The sequence below is a fragment of the Dendropsophus ebraccatus genome, chromosome 7, assembly GCF_027789765.1.
Source record: "Dendropsophus ebraccatus isolate aDenEbr1 chromosome 7, aDenEbr1.pat, whole genome shotgun sequence".
NCBI lineage: Eukaryota > Metazoa > Chordata > Amphibia > Anura > Hylidae > Dendropsophus > Dendropsophus ebraccatus.
The window spans coordinates 94,486,471-94,506,897 of NC_091460.1; the positions used below are offsets into that span (position 1 = coordinate 94,486,471).

General features: G+C 46.1%; 1 protein-coding gene across 1 annotated transcript in view; it reads right to left on the reverse strand.

Moving 5' to 3' along the window:
• Positions 1-1,830: 1,830 nt before the first annotated feature.
• Positions 1,831-20,427, reverse strand: part of LOC138796906 (uncharacterized) — a 48,503-nt gene continuing 29,906 nt past the window's right edge. The window contains exons 3-4 of the transcript XR_011363846.1: positions 2,196-2,314; positions 1,831-1,971 (exon numbers count right to left, since the gene is read on the reverse strand). The gene's annotated coding sequence lies outside the window, so the exon portion shown is untranslated. The remainder of the gene's footprint in view (positions 1,972-2,195; positions 2,315-20,427) is intronic.

Consider the following 20,427-nt stretch of genomic DNA (forward strand, 5'->3'; position numbering starts at 1 on the left):
TTCGAAATATCCTCCTGCAGGTACATCCAGCATGTGCTAATTAGCTACAAAGTAGAGGATACTATAAACGTACACACAACAAACTACATAATGTTGCGTTTACACAGGCAGATTTATGTGATAGATTTTGGAAAACAAATCCAGGAGCAGACTGTAGACAGGGAACAGGTGATAAAGTAAAGAGCGAGATTTGGCATGTTTTAAAATCAATTTCTGGCTTTGGCTTCAAAAATCTTAATGATAAATATGTGTCTGGAAACGCTAACATAAGTAGACCACATCCACCTGCAACACCTGGGTGATGTGTGGAGGGATATATGTGGTGTGTTAATGGTGATTGTTAATAAGTGAGATGGGCTGTGTCCCTAGAAAATATCAGATCCTGTTACATATCCCAGACTAGAAAGTTAGACATATAGTGCGCACCCTGCTGCTCACTCCATAGGAAATACACATCTTTTGATCACATCAATGTTTCTGCACACTAGGTTGAAAGGACTATCCAATTATTAACATTAGCAGGATGTGACCATGCTCGCTAATTCCTGCCCAGTAGTATATCTAGTGAGGTTATGTGTATTTTCGAACACTACAACTATGTGGGAACACACTACATGGTTGATATACATTGAAAAGCCAGACACATTGTTTAGGAGAAAATAAATATATATATTTTTTGAAAAATAAATATAACGCAAATTAAATATAACCAAATACATATGGGTCAAAAACAAAATAAAAGAGCTGACACATCCCAGAAACAGGTGACACACATGCGGAAAAACATCAGTCCTGTGGCCGTGGCTCATAACGGAGGCTGTGAAAGGGGCACGGGCACGGCGCCTTCAGGAGTCATGAAGTAGTCAGCAAAGAGGTTCCTGACCACTATCCCGCGGTTGAGTTGTCTCCCTTGGCCATAGTTGAGAGGGGCACTAAAAGCTGGCAGTGTCTCCACGTCCACATCCGGGGTGGGAGCATAGTCCCGAAGGTAGTTGTGGAGAACACAGGCAGCTTTAATGACCATGTCAACTGTGCCCAAGTTCAACTGCAGGGCAGTGGTAAACACTCTCCACTGACTAGTCATGATTCCGAAGGCGCACTCCACGAAGTTACGTGCCCGGCTCAGCCTCCGGTGAAATACTCTCCCCCGTTCATCCAGCCCTCTCCGTGGATAAGGGCGCAGCAGGTTGTTGAGTAAAGGGAAGGCTTGATCCCCTACCATGACGAATGGAGCGGGATGCGTGGTACCCGGAAGAGGAGTGGGAGGAGGTAGAGTCACGTGATCTAACAGTATGCGCCTCCCAAACTCTGATCTCAGTAGCGCCCGGGAGTCCCCAGTACTGCCATAGGAGCCGACGTCGATGGCCAGGAAACGATACGTGGAATCAACAACCGCGATCAGGACCACAGAAAAAAATTTCTTATAATTGAAATACTGTGATCCTGATCGCGGTGGTTGCTTCACACGTATGTGCTTACCATTAACCGCCCCTATACAGTTGGGGAAATTGGCCACAGACTGAAAGCCTGCTGCTGACTGCAACCAAATCTCCCGGGTCGGACTGGGCATCACGATGGGCTGCAAATGCTCCCAGATCACGCCGCACGTGCACCTCACAATTCCAGAGATGGTGGACTTACCAACCCGGAATTGGAGGTGCAACGATGCATAACTCTCCCCTGTCGCCAAGAATCTGGAAAAAAAAAAAAAAAAAAGATTTTTACATTAATAAAAAATGTCTATCATTACATCTTTTTATACAATATTACATTTACATTAAAATACATGAACAAATAGTCAAACATCAACAAAAGCCTCTTCACCTTAACGTTATGAGCAGACGGGCCACAGGCGGGATGGATTTCCGCATGTAGGTGTCCTGTCTCTGGAGATGTGGGCTCAAAATAGAAAGTAAATTATCAAAGGCCTCCATAGGCAGGCGGACGAACGCCTGGAATTTGTCAGGATGACTGCAACAAATGAAGAAAAATATTGCTCAGAAATATTACACACAAACACAGATCATACGAAGATGTCATAGGGTTTACAAATGCTGAAATTGACATCAAACCTTGTTAGTCCAAAAAAAAAAAAAATTTTACAGAATGCACATGTACAATTCGGGTACAGTAAAGTTTACATTATGATATTATATTCAAATATTATACAGCATTTATAAATAAAATCAACATACCGGCGCAAATCATCATACAGGCAACCAATGTGGCCACGGGTCTCCCTCCTTAAATTAATGGGGTGCACCCAATAGCGGCGTCCAACATGATGACGGCGCTGCTGTTCGTTTTTTCGCCTCTGAGAAGAAGAAAAAAAAAAAAAATTTCTTTACACATGTAACTTAGTCTGAAAGGTATTCAACTGTTGCATTTAAGGACCTTTTGTCAACAGTACTTAAGGGAGCTTGCAGAAACAATACATTAAAAAAATGTTTAGGGATTCTAATCCTAAACATTTTGTAACGCTATTTCTAAAACAGTTCCATAAAGCTTGAAATAAAAAAAATAAAAATAAACATGGGAATAAATAAATACTTACACACAACCGCAGATAATAATGGCGAAGGTTCCACAAGACACCAAGCACCAGGGGCTGGTGTTTGCGGAGAAGCCGCATTCGTCGGGCTGGCCCATATGGGACATTAGTTCCAGACATCAGGACGATTTTTTTTTTTTTTTCCAAACACAAAAAGCATATGGGCGCACTTCGCGAGTGGGCGTAGATTTTATAGGGATGTGGGTGTGCTTATTTGGGCCGGGGGCAGATTCATGAATAAATTACATGCTTTCGCCCGGGTCAAAACAAGCCAGGAAGCCTCATAACACTACGGACGGACTCTTACGATAAGACCGTAAGTGCTTTTCAAATACAGCCGCAAGACCACCCGGATATGTACGGACCAAAAAATTTTTTTACTGCCGCACAGTTACAGCGTCTGAACCTAGCCTTAGGGTACATGCACACTGCGGAATAGAGAAGGATAACCCTTTGTGCATTCCGCAGCTGGCACCCACCGGCAGACTGATGCGGGCGCGCGTCTCCACCCGTGTCATAGACTCCATGTTATGCATGGGCGGATTCCATCGTCCGTCCAAAGAATGAACACATTTGACGGAGAGCGGAATCCGCCCGTGCATAGAATGGAGTCTATGACACGGACGGAGACGCGCGCCCGCATCAGTCTGCCGGTGGGTGCCAGCTGCGGAATGCACAAAGGGTTATCCTTCGCCATTCCACAGTGTGCACGTGCACTTAGAGTGTATGAAGGAACGGACACCCGAATCCAGCCCCCAGATGCCCCCCCCCATCCTCGGAGTTAGTGGGGAGATCATTCGGGAACTGATCTTCCCACTGCTGGATAAAGGTTACCACCTGTACGGGGATAACTTTTATACCAGCACCCCCTCTTCCGGTCCTTCGCTGCCCTGTAGCTTGCGGCACGATCCGAACATATCAGAAGTAGTAATAGCGCCCTAATATTTAGCAGCCATGGAGCGGACCCAGCGCTTCTCGATATGAGGGACCCCGTATCGCACCAGGACAACATTTTCCAGGTGACGTCCCCCACACTGGAAAGCAGGAGACCCCAGAAGAAGTGCAGAGTGTGGTGTAACAGGGGGATCAGGAAGGACACCATTTTCCAGTGTGACGCCTGTCCTGATCACCCCGGCCTCTGCATACTGGATCGCTTCAAGGCGCACCACACGTCACTGGGGTTCTACATTATCTAAATTCTGTCCCTTATTTCCTATTTCAGGGGTCACGTTGATCCAGGGATTATTCTGATCGCCATTATGGAGTCAGGAAGGAATTTTTCCCCTGTGATGAGGTTACTGTCGTCTGCCTTACGAGGGTTTTTTGCCTTCCTCTGGATCAACACAGGTTGAATTTGATGGACACCTGTCCTTTCCAACCTTATGTTTCAATAGTTTTTTATTGAAGGATTTTTTATGTATTTTACAACAAGCATAGACTGAAGAACAGTAACAGAATAAAATACCAAAACATTGGCTGGTAGATGCAATAGCTAGTACATGCTCGAGAATCACATAACCATAAAGACACATATGTGCTAGTACTGTGTGAGATAACATGTCGGTATAAATGCGAAGAAAATCAAAACACAGGCCTGTGCTTATATATAAGAAAGTATGCTCAGACAAATGCAAAGAAGAATAAAATACAAGCTGAGAATTGCTTAGCTGTTATATGATACTGGGCTCTGCAAACAACTATGAAATTCCAGCTTAGGGGTAGCAAGGGGTGGTACAGAAACAGAAACAGAAAAACACACAGACAAGGACAAACAACAAAGGAGTCTAGATTTAGAAATGTGGTAAAATAAGTATGGCAACAGCGAAGGAGCGCAATAATGGGAATTCAGCGACAATTGCAAGATTTCTGTCCAGTAGTAAGCTATGGTGGCAACTGAGCCAGTTTGATGGTGAGGTAGAGGCTAGAGCAATATGGATGGTAAGGTTGGGTCCTAGAGTAAGCAGGCTATGTATAGAAGAAGCTGGGTGTCTGCGCCATCTAAAGATTGTCTAAGGTAATTAAGCTATAGCGAGATTCAAGTAGTAGATAAATGCTGATAGTCCAGGCTGTGAAGTTGTAGTCAGGAAGCTATGGAGATTAGACAACGCCTAGATACACTGTAAAAACAATCATAGTCGTGTACTCCAAAGTATACATACGGATCTACATAGCAATAGCATAAAAAAGTATTAAGAGGTAGAAAGAGACATATGACCGCTATTGGCGATTACTTAGAATATCATGAAAACCAAAAACACAAAAGTACGCTCAGAGGGGGAGTAGGGACATAAACAGACAAACTAACAACACTTAAGACGTGCGAAAGCACCAACAATAAACAGACAAAGACAGACGGCTGCAGTATGCACTACGGTCAGCTCAAATACAGATACCAACACGTAGGTCGCAGCCTCTTGGGGGGGCACACAGTTCGGAATAACCGAGGCAAGGGAAGTTATTGCCTATGAGACCACGGAGTCTTAACATATCCGAAAAACTTGCAAACTTGCGAACAGTCTGTTCAAACAGTAATCGGAACTATCTGCTTCACTGTGTGGTGGCGAATACGGAGTAGGAGTCACCGGAGAGGCAGGAAGAAAATTCCACTCGTATAGTAAGCGAAGACCCATTGCGTTGTGGATCAAGAACGAGTCAGAACCCTTGAATACGGTGAGATGGGCTGGGTAGCCCCATTTATATGCAACGCCATGGGAGCGAAGTGTAGAAGTGACGTGTGCCAAGGATTTGCGCCATTGTAGCGTTGATGGAGAAAGGTCGTGAAAAACCAAAATATTCCGGTAGGGGTCAGAATGAGCCACGCGTTGGTCTCGGAGTGCAGAGAAGAGAGCCCTCTTGATGTGAAGATAACGCAAGCGAACAATCGTGTCCCTTGGAACACCAGGCGGCAGATTAGCGGGTTTAACAATCCTTCTGGCCCATTCTACTGATAAATCCTCTGTCTTGCAATTTGGCAGTACTTCCCTGAGGAAGCCAGTAGCAAATCCGTGCAGGTCTGCGGGTGGTACTTTTTCGGGAATGCCCCTCATCTTTATATTGTAGCTCCTGGAGCGATCATCGAGAGCCGCTATGTAGTTATGCAAGTGCTGCAGCTCAGTGTCCAGAAAGCGATGAGAATCTAGCACTGTGTTGTTATCAGCATTAACAGCAGCGATTCTATCTTCTGCGAGTGATAGTCTCTGCTCTATAGCTCGCACAGACGCTTGTATAGTAGATATAGTACGTTCAAATGAAGCATGAATTGTTGCTTGTAATGAATGCAAAAGATCAGTCAGAGAGGAAATTGTGAGCGGAGCATCAGATGCTGGTATAGTGTTGAAAGAGTAATCTGGAAGCATAGTAGAAGAAGTTCGGTTCAGGGAAGAAAAAGAGTGCTGCACCTCACACCTATGGCTGATACTAGTGCCCCTAGGCTAAATAAATAACACTTCAGAATTTTGTGTATGAATTGATCAAGCCATACTGCCCCATGTACCATCGTGCAGGTATCTGATACACATGGGTCCCTACACTAAGTCCACACCGTGCCAGTCAATGGCCACCAACCCCGCAGGCGCGCACAGTCAGAGAACGGGGGCCATGGGACGGCCCTGTGACCCCCATGCCACAGGACCAGACCCAAAAACACCACAGCAGAACCCGGCCAGCACCGCCGGCGGAGAAGGTCGCCCCTAAACAGCACAAGTCTGGATGAGGTATTGCGCTCACCATAGCTGCTGCAGACAGAATGGGAAAAGACAGGAGGGATTAAAACCATGTGCACTCAGGTGTCTCCTGCTAATTGCGGTCATGTGGGTCTCACCAGGAGGAGTGCAAAACACGGAGAAAAGAGAGAAACAAAATGCGGTTCAGGGAAGAAAAAGAGTGCTGCACCTCACACCTATGGCTGATACTAGTGCCCCTAGGCTAAATAAATAACACTTCAGAATTTTGTGTATGAATTGATCAAGCCATACTGCCCCATGTACCATCGTGCAGGTATCTGATACACATGGGTCCCTACACTAAGTCCACACCGTGCCAGTCAATGGCCACCAACCCCGCAGGCGCGCACAGTCAGAGAACGGGGGCCATGGGACGGCCCTGTGACCCCCATGCCACAGGACCAGACCCAAAAACACCACAGCAGAACCCGGCCAGCACCGCCGGCGGAGAAGGTCGCCCCTAAACAGCACAAGTCTGGATGAGGTATTGCGCTCACCATAGCTGCTGCAGACAGAATGGGAAAAGACAGGAGGGATTAAAACCATGTGCACTCAGGTGTCTCCTGCTAATTGCGGTCATGTGGGTCTCACCAGGAGGAGTGCAAAACACGGAGAAAAGAGAGAAACAAAATGCGGTTCAGGGAAGAAAAAGAGTGCTGCACCTCACACCTATGGCTGATACTAGTGCCCCTAGGCTAAATAAATAACACTTCAGAATTTTGTGTATGAATTGATCAAGCCATACTGCCCCATGTACCATCGTGCAGGTATCTGATACACATGGGTCCCTACACTAAGTCCACACCGTGCCAGTCAATGGCCACCAACCCCGCAGGCGCGCACAGTCAGAGAACGGGGGCCATGGGACGGCCCTGTGACCCCCATGCCACAGGACCAGACCCAAAAACACCACACCAGAACCCGGCCAGCACCGCCGGCGGAGAAGGTCGCCCCTAAACAGCACAAGTCTGGATGAGGTATTGCGCTCACCATAGCTGCTGCAGACAGAATGGGAAAAGACAGGAGGGATTAAAACCATGTGCACTCAGGTGTCTCCTGCTAATTGCGGTCATGTGGGTCTCACCAGGAGGAGTGCAAAACACGGAGAAAAGAGAGAAACAAAATGCGGTTCAGGGAAGAAAAAGAGTGCTGCACCTCACACCTATGGCTGATACTAGTGCCCCTAGGCTAAATAAATAACACTTCAGAATTTTGTGTATGAATTGATCAAGCCATACTGCCCCATGTACCATCGTGCAGGTATCTGATACACATGGGTCCCTACACTAAGTCCACACCGTGCCAGTCAATGGCCACCAACCCCGCAGGCGCGCACAGTCAGAGAATGGGGGCCATGGGACGGCCCTGTGACCCCCATGCCACAGGACCAGACCCAAAAACACCACACCAGAACCCGGCCAGCACCGCCGGCGGAGAAGGTCGCCCCTAAACAGCACAAGTCTGGATGAGGTATTGCGCTCACCATAGCTGCTGCAGACAGAATGGGAAAAGACAGGAGGTAGAAGAAGTTACCTCTGCACAGTGTTGCTGCTGCTGAGTACCGTGTGTCTCATGACAGTTAGAAGGAGAAGACTTTAGCTGGTGGGAAACAGTGATGAGTGAATGCCCTGCTCGTTCTTGAAGTATTAGAGCACGACTCTGCTGCAGATTATGTACTGCTTTGTTCTCACCCTGTGAAGAGTTCCTCTCCCTGTCAGTATCATCCCTCAGCTGGGCAGCCGATCTCTGACTGGGAATGTTATCTCTTCCCCGCTTAGTTGCTGATGCCGGGGGAGCCCGCCACGCCGCCGCGGCATCCTTACTGTGCGATCCTATAGGGGAGAGAGATGGGGAGTCGGCGCCATCTTGCATCGCTGCAGCAGGAGGGAGAGATGTCTGCTTCCTCCGCCGGGCGAGCGCCGATGATCTCCTTGATGTCGTCCTCATGTCTGGCGATAGAATGCAGTCTGTACGGGCTCCAGAGGGCAGAATAAAGCTAATAATAGCTTGTAATAAGGCTTAATTAGCTCTGTTGTAGCAGGAGCTCCGGAGTGAGTGTCCGTTCTCCTCGGCAGCTAGCCACGCCCCCCTTTCCAACCTTATAAACCAATAATTGGCCTAATACCCCCAAATAAATTAGAATTGTCCCTTTTTCCCCAGCTAAATAGGTATGGCCGCCATTCCCATTAGAGGATGCCATGATGCAATTACAAAGCCTCTGTGCGGCCAGGACAGTAGAAACCCCCGACAAGTAACCCCATTCTGGAAACTACACCGCATAAGGAATCTAACAAGGGGGGCAGCGGGAATATGGCCCCCTGGTGACGGCCACGTTTGGGACGTGAAAATGAAAAAAATTGTATTTTTTATTTTCACGGCACATGTTCTACATATGTGCCTGTTACCAGTGGGGTCCATATGCTCACTGCACCCCTTGTTAGATTCCTTATGGGGTGTAGTTTCCAGAATGGGGTCACATGTGGGGGGTTTCTACTGTTCTGGCAGCACAGGAGCTTTGTAATTGCGACATGGCCTCCATCCTCCATTCCAGCCTCTAAATGGCGCTCTGTCCCTTTGGTGGCTTGCCCTGTGCCCATATAGCACATTATGTCCACATGTGGGGTATTTTCGTACTCAGGGGAAATTACACTACACGCTTTGCGTTTATTTTCTTTTTTAACCCCTTGTGGAAATGGAAAAAAATCAAGGCTAGACCAACATTTGGTGTAATTTGTTTTAAATTTTTACTCTAAATCATTAATCTTGTCTTGATTTTTTTCATTTTCACAAGGGACTAAAAAATAAAAAAAAACACAAAATTTGTAGAGCAATTTCCCCTGAGTACGGAAATACCCCACATGTGGACATAAAGCACCATGCGGATGCAGGGTAAGCCTCCAAAGGGAAGGAGCGCCATTTGGTTTTTTGAGGCTGGATTTGGCTGGAATGAATTTCGAGGGGCCATGTTGCATTTAAAAGGCCCCTGTGTTGCCAAGACAGTTGAAACCCCCCACAAGTGACCCCATTATGGAAACTACACCCCTCAAGGAATGTAACAAGGCGTGTAGTGAGCATATGGACCCCACTGGTGACGGGCACAAATGTGGAACAATGTGGCGTGAAAATGAAATATTACATTTTTTACACTATAATGTTGGTCTAGCTTTGAATTTATCATTTTCACAAAGGGTTAAAAGAGAAAAAAAACACACAAAATGTTTACAGCAATTTCCCCCGAGTCCGTAAATACCCCACATGTGGACATAAAGTGCCATGTGGGCGCAGGGCAAGCCTCTCAAGGGAAGGAGCGCCATTTGGATTTTGGAGGTTAAATTTGGCTAGAATGGATGATGAACGCCATGTCGCATTTACAGAGCCCTTGTGCTGCCAGGACAGTGGAAACCCAACACTAGTGACCCGATTCTGGAAACTACACACCTTAAGGAATCTAACAAGGGGTGCAATGAGGATATGGACCCCTTGATGACAGGCACATTTGTGCCGTGAAAGTGAAAAAATGAAATTTTTCACTTTCACGTCACATTGTTCCACATTTGTGCCCGTCACCAGTGGGGTCCATATGCTCACTGCACCCCTTGTTAGATTCCTTGAGGGGTGTAGTTTCCAGAATGGGGTCACTTGTGGGGGGTTTCCAGTGTTTTGGCAGCACGAGGGCTCTGTAAATGCGACGTGGCCCTTGAAATCCATTCCAGTGAAATCCAGCTTCCAAAAGCCAATTGGCGCTCCTTCCCTTTGGAGGCTCGTCCTGCGCCCTCTTGGCACTTTATGTCCACATGTGGGGTATTTCCGTACTCGGTAGAAACTGCGCTACATGTTTTGTGTTTTTTTTTTTTCTGTTATCCCTTTGTGAAAATGAAAAATTGAAGTCTAGAACAACGTTTTAGTGTAAAAAATACTTTTGTCTTTTTTCACGCCATATTGTTGGGAAAATCTGTGAAGCACCTGTGGGGTCCAGATGCTCACCGCACCCCTAGTTACATTCCTTGAGGGGTGTAGTTTTCTGAATGGTGTCCCTTTAGTGGTGTTTTTTAGGTTTTGGCACCCCAGAGCCTCTGCCAAGCTGAAGTGATACAGTCAGAAATGACCAAATATAACGGAGCCATTGAAATGCACTAGGCGCTCCCTTATATCTGAGGCTTGTGGTTGCATCAAATAGCGCAATAGGGTCACATATGGGGTATTTCTATAAACTGCAGAAACGGGGCAATAAATATTGGGGTGCATTTCTCTGGTAATAAGTTTATAATTATGAAAAATATTGGATTACAATAAAAATCTCTGCACAGAAAATTAAAATTTTCTAATTTCTTACACACTTAGCTTTTATTTCTGTGACTCCCCTAAAGGGTTAAAAAACTTTCTGGATCTGCTTTTGCAGAGTTTGGGGGTTGCAGTTTCTGAAATGGGGTGCTTTGTGGGGCTTTCTAACATACAGGCCCCTCAAATACACTTTACGGCCAGGTTCAGACTATGTAACTGTGCGGCTGTATTTGCGGCTGTAATTGTGCGGCGGTATTTTTGGTGGTTCATGCGTACGCTGGAAAGTATAGGATATACGGCTGCACAGTGCACACTATGTATGAATCTATGGCCCGATCGTAAACGGACCCGTAAAAAATGAACAAGACCATTGTTTGCGGCTGGACATGCGGCCGAGGACTGACTGGCGGTCCGTACGGAGTACTTCAAAAATAGCGGGCAATGATGCCGAATGCCGATGCCTCTAATAGTTAATATATTAAATTAATAAAACACATTTTCTTTGTAATAAAGTCCCTTTCGTTGGTCAATAATTTAATTCTAACGAATCCATCATTTGGCAATTAAATATACTGTTAACATAAATAGATATATAAATAAATGTATATTTATATATATATTTATTTTTTGACAGTATATTTAATTGCACAATGATGGATTCGTTAGAATTAAATTATTGACCAACGAAACAGAATTTATTTCATCGAAAATGTGTTTTATTAATTAAATATTAATTAGTACATTAATACAGTATTAGTACAGTACATTAATTCATATGCCGGCAATAGAGCTTTCTGTACTAATCATCACTTTACTTTAATGAAAACATCAAATGTTTCTTCTAATTATGTTATCACAATAGCATTATTAGAGGAAACATTTAGAATTATATGTGCGCTCAGCTGATTGGCTGATCGGCTCAGCGCACATATAATGAGCCGGTCTGCAGCACAGTGACTTCATTGTGCTGCGGACCAGCGAAGAGGCAACATCGGGGTGAGTATAGAGCTCTCCCCACTCCCTCCCCAGCACTGCACCCCTCCCAGCAAGGAAGGGGGGGGGGGTCAGTTAACCCCTTCCTTGCTGGGATGGGTGCAGTCTGACATCAGTCTGGCCCCCAAGGGGTTAAGGGGGATGCAATACATCCTCCCTTAACCCCTTGGGGGCCAGACTGTAAGCAGCGATCTGTAAAGATGCTGCATACTGTAAGGTGCACAACACCGCTCACAATGATGGGTGTTGTGCTCCTGTTTGTGTGTTTTTTGTGTGTTTCTCCATTTTTGTTTTTCAGATATCGGTATCCTGTGGATTACGTCGGATTCCGTGGACTACGTCCATGACCAGCGTTTTTTTAATGTTTTTTTTTTATAAAATGGTCAATGAGCGGTGTGGGGGTGTTTTTATTTGAATAAAAATTTTTGTTAACTTGTCTCTTGTCTTTAATTCTTTACTTTATAGACTTAGTAGTGGAATCCGTCTAATAGACGGAATCCATTACTAAGTTGGGGCCTAGTGTTAGCCGGTATAAAATGGCTAACACTAACCCCCTATTATTACCCCAGTACCCAATGCCACCAGGGGTACTGGGAAGAGCCGGGTGCCAGTGGTCCCGGAGCGTCAAAATTGGCGCTCCTGGACCGGGCGGCAGCAGACTGGTAAGATTTAGGCTTGGGAGGGCCTAAACCAATGGCTCTTCCCACCCTGGTGTTACCAGGCTGCTGTCGTTTGGTTTTTAACCCAGCTGGTTATAAAAATAGGGGGGACCCTATGTGTTTTTTTTTTAAATAAATAAATAATTAAAAAAAAACGCATAGGGTCCCCCCTATCGATGTAGTCCATGGAATCCGACGTAATCCCCAGGATACCGATATCTGAAAAACAAAAAGGGAGAAACACACAAAAAACACACAAACAGGAGCACAACACCCTTCATTGTGAGCGGTGTTGTGCTCCTTACAGTATGCAGCATCTTTACAGATCGCTGCTTACAGTCTGGCCCCCAAGGGGTTAAAGGAGGATGTATTGCATCCCCCTTAACCCCCTGGGGGCCAGACTGATGTCAGACTGCACCCATCCCAGCAAGGAAGGGGTTAAGTGACCCCCCTTCCTTGCTGGGAGGGGTGCAGTGCTGGGGAGGGGGTGGGGAGAGCTCTATACTCACCCCGATGTGTCCTCTTCGCTGGTCCGCAGCACAATGAAGTGACTGTACTGCGGACCGGCTCATTATATGTGCGCTCAGCCGATCAGCCAATCAGCTGAGCGCACATATAATTCTAAATTCTAAATACAGTTTCTTTGTTCAATAATTTAATTCTAATCCATCATTGTGCAATTAAATATACTGTCAAAAAATAAATATATATATAAATATACATTTATTTATATATATATTTATTTTAACAGTATATTTAATTGCAAAATGATGGAATCGTTTACATTTAATTATTGAACAATGAAAGGGACTTTATTACAAAGAAAATGTGTTTTATTAATTCAATATATTAACCATGAGAGACATCGGCTATAGTGCAGAGTATCGCATACCCCGGTAATAGCGATTCATGTAAACTGTGTTCCCTGCTTTCCCAGATGCATCCAGAGGTGTTTGCATCACTTTCTTAACATTTTATTTGTTATTTTTAGTTGAACCAGATTTCCAAGTAAATGACCGTATGTTTTGAGCCGCATGTCTATTTTTTCCCACGGCCGGAGTTTCACCCGCACATTTACAGCCGCATAAAAAATACAGCCGCACAGTTACAGCGTCTGAACCTAGCCTAAGGCTGTAACCCGCAGGTCTTCTACTGTGTGTCCCTCTCCAGAGAAATGTGCAGCCACAGGGAGATCTGTCCGGCCGTTGTTAATAGTAAATCGGTGTGAGTTCATACGTTGACTCAGTCTCTGCCCTGTTTCCCCCACATAGAAGCCTATAGTGGGGCATCGCACACACATGATCAGATACACCACATTGAAAGATCTGCAAGAAAATGTTCCCTTGATTGTGTGTACCTCCTGTGACTGTAGGACTGGTACATTGTCAGAGATATGGATGTGTGTGCAGGTTTTGCACCGGTTTTGTAGGCAGGGTGAAGTGCTATTATCCGTTGGGGCCTTCAGAGCACTGTGGACAATGATTTGTCGCAGGTTTGGTGGTTGCCGAAATGAAAGCAGTGGGGGGACTGGGAATATTTCTTTTAGTCTGCTGTCCTTGTGTAGCACAGATTGGAGTTCCCTAGAAATCTTTCGTAGGATCTCCAGCTGTGGATTGTAGGTGACAACTAGGGGCACTCGTGTTTCATCTTGGGGCTCCTTGTATGTGAGGAGAGTGTCCCTGTTGATGGCTGCTGCTTTGCTGATCTGTTTGTCCGTCATGTTTGGTTTGTAGCCCAATTGGAGGAATTCAGTCCTAAGATTAAGGAGGTGCTGGTCCAGGTCTGCTTTTTCTGAGCAGATACGGTTGTATCGAATAGCCTGGCTGTATATAATGGATTGTTTTGTATGTTTGGGATGGAAGCTGTCGCTTCTTAGGTAAGCAGTTCGGTCTGTCGGTTTGCGGTATATTGATGTTAGTATCTGGTGGTCTTTAATGCCTATAGTTGTGTCCAAAAAATTTATTTCACTATGGGAATCGCTTAGTTTGAGGTTTATGGTAGGGTGAAAGTCATTGAAGTCTTCATGAAATTTAAGCAGGGCCTCCTCACCTGCAGTCCAGATAATCAGGATATCGTCAATGTATCGAAGGTAAGTCATAGGTTTGATGGTGCATGTGGATAGGTATGCTCCTTCCAGTTCTGCCATAAAAAGATTTGCATACTGGGGTGCACATCTTGAGCCCATTGATGTCCCCATTCGCTGGAGGTATAGGTCATCTCCAAAGGCAAATTGGTTATGGGTTAGCAGGAATTGAGTTGTGTTATTGGTTTTATTGGGAGGTCTTGTTTCTCCAGGTGTTTTCGACATGCTGCAATTCCATCCTTGTGGGGGATGTTAGTGTACAAGGATTCCACATCCATGGTGGCCAATATGGTGTCGTCAGGTTTAAGAGGTCAGTAGTGTCCTGGATGTAGCTGGGAGTGTCTCTGACCAGGGTTTTTAGGATATTTTCTATCCAACCAGAGATATTTTCTGTCAATGTCCCAATGCCTGAGATTATGGGTCTCCCTGGGTTGCCTTCTTTGTGGATCTTGGGGAGCATGTAGAAGCAGCCTGGTCTGGGATCTTCTGGAATGAGCAGTTTAATTTGTTCCTGGATGTTATTAGGAAACTTCTTGATCATGTCCTTGAGTTGTTTTTTGTAGGCCTCTGTGGGATCACTTTCAAGTTTAGAGTAGTGGACGGGGTTGGATAGTTGTCGGTTTGCTTCCTGGATATAGTCAGTGGTGTTCATGATGACTACTGTGCTCCCTTTATCAGCAGGTTTTATTTTTATGTCCTGATTCCCTTTAAGTGATTTAATAGCCTTTTGTTCTTGCAGAGTAAGGTTATGTACTTGTTTTTTTCTTTTCTCCAGGATTTCAGATTTTACTTTGTTTCTGAAGCAGTCAATGTATTTATCAAGTGTTGAATTGGTTCCAGGGCGTGGTGTCCAAGTAGAATTCTTAGTGGGTTTCCTTATAAGCTTTTCAATACCAGGATCCATGTTGCAGGTAGGGTCTTTGTCATGGAAGTATTCCCTCAGTCTTATTTTTCTGAAGAACTCCTCCATGTCGTTGCAGAGTTTGATGCTGTCAATGTTTTTTGAGGTGCAAAAGGAAAGACCTCTGGAGAGAACTGACATTTCATGTTTGTTTGGCTTGTAGGAGGAGAGGTTCACCACACAGTTCTGATGAGCTGGGCTAGGGATTGTGGCCGTAGTAATGGGGCCTTTTTGTCTCAGTCTATGGAGCTTTTTCTTTTTGTTATGGATCAGAATGTCCTGAAGTGTCATTCTCCAGTAATGCTTTTAGAGTTTGTATCTCCACCTCTGTTTTTCTCTTGTTGTTATATGACAACTATCCAACCCTGTCCACTACTCTAAACTTGAAAGTGATCCCACAGAGGCCTACAAAAAACCACTCAAGGACATGATCAAGAAGTTTCCTAATAACATCCAGGAACAAATTAAACTGCTCATTCCAGAAGATCGCAGACCAGGCTGCCTCTACATGCTCCCCAAGATCCACAAAGAAGGCAACCCAGGGAGACCCATAATCTCAGGCATTGGGACATTGACAGAAAATATCTCTGGTTGGATAGAAAATATCCTAAAACCCCTGGTCAGAGACACTCCCAGCTACATCCAGGACACTACTGACCTCTTAAACAAACTAAAAGCCTTAGGCCCACTACCTGACGACACCATATTGGCCACCATGGATGTGGAATCCTTGTACACTAACATCCCCCACAAGGATGGAATTGCAGCATGTCGAAAACACCTGGAGAAACAAGACCTCATTCAATTCCTGCTAACCCATAACCATTTTGCCTTTGGAGATGACCTATACCTCCAGCGAATGGGGACATCAATGGGCTCAAGATGTGCACCCCAGTATGCAAATCTTTTTATGGCAGAACTGGAAGGAGCATACCTATCCACATGCACCATCAAACCTATGACTTACCTTCGATACATTGACAATATCCTGATTATCTGGACTGCAGGTGAGGAGGCCCTGCTTAAATTTCATGAAGACTTCAATGACTTTCACCCTACCATAAACCTCAAACTAAGCCATTCGCGTAGTGAAATCAATTTTTTGGACACAACTATAGGCATTAAAGACCACCAGATACTAACATCAATATACCGCAAACCGACAGACCGAACTGCTTACCTGAGAAGCGACAGCTTCCATCCCAAACATACAAAACAATCCATTATATACAGCCAGGCTATTCGATACAACCGTATCTGCTCAGAAAAAGCAGACCTGGACCAGCACCTCCTTAATCTTAGGACTGAATTCCTCCAATTGGGCTACAAACCAAACATGACGGACAAACAGATCAGCAAAGCAGCAGCCATCAACAGGGACACTCTCCTCACATACAAGGAGACCCAAGATGAAACACGAGTGCCCCTAGTTGTCACCTACAATCCACAGCTGGAGATCCTACGAAAGATTTCTAGGGAACTCCAATCTGTGCTACACAAGGACAGCAGACTAAAAGAAATATTCCCAGTCCCCCCACTGCTTTCATTTCGGCAACCACCAAACCTGCGACAAATCATTGTCCACAGTGCTCTGAAGGCCCCAACGGATAATGGCACTTCACCCTGCCTACAAAACCGGTGCAAAACCTGCACATACATCCATATTTCTGATAATGTACCAGTCCCACAGTCACAGGAGGTACACACAATCAAGGGAACATTTTCTTGCAGATCTTTCAATGTGGTGTATCTGATCCAGGCCCGCTTCTGCCATGAGGCGGAATGAGCCTTCCGCCTCAGGCGGCAGATTTTGCGGTCTGGCAGGTGGGCGGCATTATGTCCCCCCTGCTGTCATTTTTGTTAAGTATCACTTAACAAAAATGACAGCGGCCGCTCACCTGTCCCGTCGCCCGCGCTCTCCACATCCCGTCAGATCCTGCGATGTCACCATGCAGCTGTCACGGACCTCCAGGCTGTGGTGAGTGCCCGGTGGGGGACGCTCACCACAGCATGGAGGTCCGTGACAGCTGCAGGGTGACGTCGTGGGACCTGACGGGATGTGGAGACAGCTGAGAGCGCGGGCCGGCTGCGGCGTGGGACAGGTGAGCGGCTGGCTGCGGTGCGGGGGAGATGCCGGCCATCACTCGGGGCGGCCGCCTGAGATTTGCCTCAGGCGGCAGAAACCCCAGAATCGGCCCTGATCTGATCATGTGTGTGCGATGCCCCACTACAGGCTTCTATGTCGGGGAAACAGGGCAGAGTCAACGTATGAACTCACACCGATTTACTATTAACAACGGCCGGACAGATCTCCCTGTGGCTGCACATTTCTCTGGAGAGGGACACACAGTAGAAGACCTGCGGGTTACAACCTTAATGGGACATTTTAAGACACAAAGAGAAAGAAGGGAATGGGAATATAAACTAATGCTCACATTTAAAACTTTGCAACATGGTCTCAATATCCATGCCAGCTTCATGTCGGCCTATGTGTGACCTGCTCTGGCTATGAAGACCATTAATTACTATTAGGCCATTAATCTGACAACAATCAGATAGCAACAAGAGCTTACCATCCTCTTGTCATGTCTCATGAGCTTTAGTTTATGGACCTGTTGTAAATAGCAGACCCTGTGTATATTACATTTTGTTAATTCCAAAGTTTCCTAAAATCCTTTGATGAGCTCTGTTTAGTGTGTATATAAGTCTTGTGATTTTTTTCAGTTCTGTATAACATCTTGTCTGACGAAGGGAGCTAGACTCTCGAAAGCTTACACTCAAATATACTCAGTTAGCCTCCAAAAGGCATTGCCTGATCTCTTCTCTATTCTACTGATTTATATGGCTAACACGGTACAACAATACAGAATGTAAGTGATGCACAATAATACTCTACATTCTGCAGTACTGAAAGAGTAAAGAGAGCAGCCCGTTTTATGGCTCTTCTCCGGCTCCTGAGGTCAGAGGTCAGCAGTGTCAGATTGTTGTTTGTTTTGAAGCTCTCAGGGGGCCTATAGTGGCTCAAACTGTTAAAAAATCTGGTCACCGCATGGCGCACACTGTTATCTATAGTGCTGTCCCATACACACTGCGATGCTGCACTGTGCCTGTCCTGGATCTTCTCTCCCTGACTATTGCTCTGAGGTCCCTGCAGTTTAGACTGCTGTCAGGTCACAGGATAGGATACTCAGCTGAGCCATTAATCATGTTGAATGGGGGGACCTGGGAGTGCCGGAGTTCTTGTATGGGGAATGTGAGGGGCACAATGCACATGGTAATATTACAGGGAATGTGAGGAGGGCAGGGGGCATGATAATCTTGTAGGGGGAATGTGGGGGAACAGGGATATAATGCTGAAATGCAATTTTTCAGTTCATTCAAGTACAGCTGCTAGTACTGCTTCATCTGTGTCTTGGTGTATTTTTTCTGCTTATTTAACATAAAAATAGAAAATCGAGATTTAAATCGAGAATTGTCTCAGGCAGCAGAAAAGCTAGAATCGGCCCTGGACCCCGGCCCACATCAACCCTAGACTCTTACTATGTCTGCCATCCCATTGGCCATGGATGCAAGAAAGAGCTTGGGGGGATGTGGCTGTCCTTTTTCTGGGTGTGTTGGCAGCCTGCAGTCAGGCTGGCTGTGGGCAGCTGCTCTGACACAGATGTGGAGTTGACATAATGCGAACACTCCAGCATCTGCACACTGTTTCACCTCCTGTCACGTTGTGACAAGATCTTCAAAGGTTGCCATAAATGATCGTGATTAGTGGTCACACACCCTCTGCCCCACCCCCCCTCAACCACTATCCTGTGCTGTTGATTCATTTGACCATGTAATAAAGATAGTTTGAGATATATCAGTGTTTGACTATTTTTAATCATTTAATTTTTTGGGGTGGATAAATGTAACACTATGTATTTTTTTAGGGTTGCGAGGTAAAAACACCCCCCCCCCAAAAAAAAAAAAAATATAAAAAAAATAATAATAAATACATTGTTAGCATAAGAATATGTGTAACTTTTTTTTTGGTATGTGTTAAAGTCTGACAGTGCTCTCTGCTGACATCTGTGGCCGAGACAGGAAGTGGGCAGAGCAAGAGAGAGTTTGGATGGTCTCTATTATTTTGATTCTAAAGATTTGAGATGTGGACACACAAATTTCAACTGAGAGCAATGTGTCACTCAGAGATTGTATAACAAAATCTCCAGCATGACATACAGCAGCTGTGAAGTTGTTTTCACCGTGGATAATTGTTAAAGTTACACATAAGCAGCTACATAACTAGCCCACATCCATCCCTCCATCCACGTGACGCATCCAGTTGCGGTCTTGGGCACCACGCATCCCATGCAATTGCGTGGGGCCCCCGACATCCAGGGGGGCCCCGCTCTGGTGCCCAAGACCGCTGCGGCTAACTATGTGCGCTCATAACGAGCGCACATAGTTACAGGCAGCAGCGGTACTGACAGGGCAGGAGCCATTGGCTCCCTCCCTGTCAGTCACTCTTGTGGCCACAGGAAGTGTTTTCTCTGCGGTCACAAGAGGCTGCTCTGTGTCTCTGGTGCCGGCGCTCGAGGCGTCACTGGAGCGCCGGTGCCATGACAATGGGAGAGCGGCCTTATGTGACCGCAGGGGAAACACTTCCCGCGGCCACAAGAGGGAAGAGAAGAGACGAGAAGAGAAGAGGAGATGCCGGTCCCAGGTGAGTAAAAATGTTTTTTTTTTTTTTGTGTGTTATATACTATATAGGAGGTAGAGCACACAGTGGGGGCCTATATAAAAGGGGAGGAGTGCACAGGGGGGCTATATAAACGGGGGGGAGCGCACAGGGGGGCTATATAAACGGGGGGAGCGCACAGGGGGGCTATATAAACGGGGGGGAGCGCACAGGGGGGCTATATAAACGGTGGAAGCGCACAGGGGGGCTATATAAACGGGGGAGCGCACAGGGGGGCTATATAAACGGGGGGAGTGCATAGGGGGCTATATAAACGGGGGGAGCGCACAGGGGGGCTATATAAACGGGGGTCTATATAAGCGGGGGAGCGCACAGGGGGGCTATATAAACGGGTGGAGCGCACAGGGGGGCTATATAAACGGGAGCACACAGGGGGCTATATACAAGTGGGGGAGCTCACAGGGGGCTATATACAAGTGGGGGAGCTCACAGGGGGCTATATACAAGTGGGGGAGCTCACAGGGGGCTATATACAAGTGGGGGAGCTCACAGGGGGCTA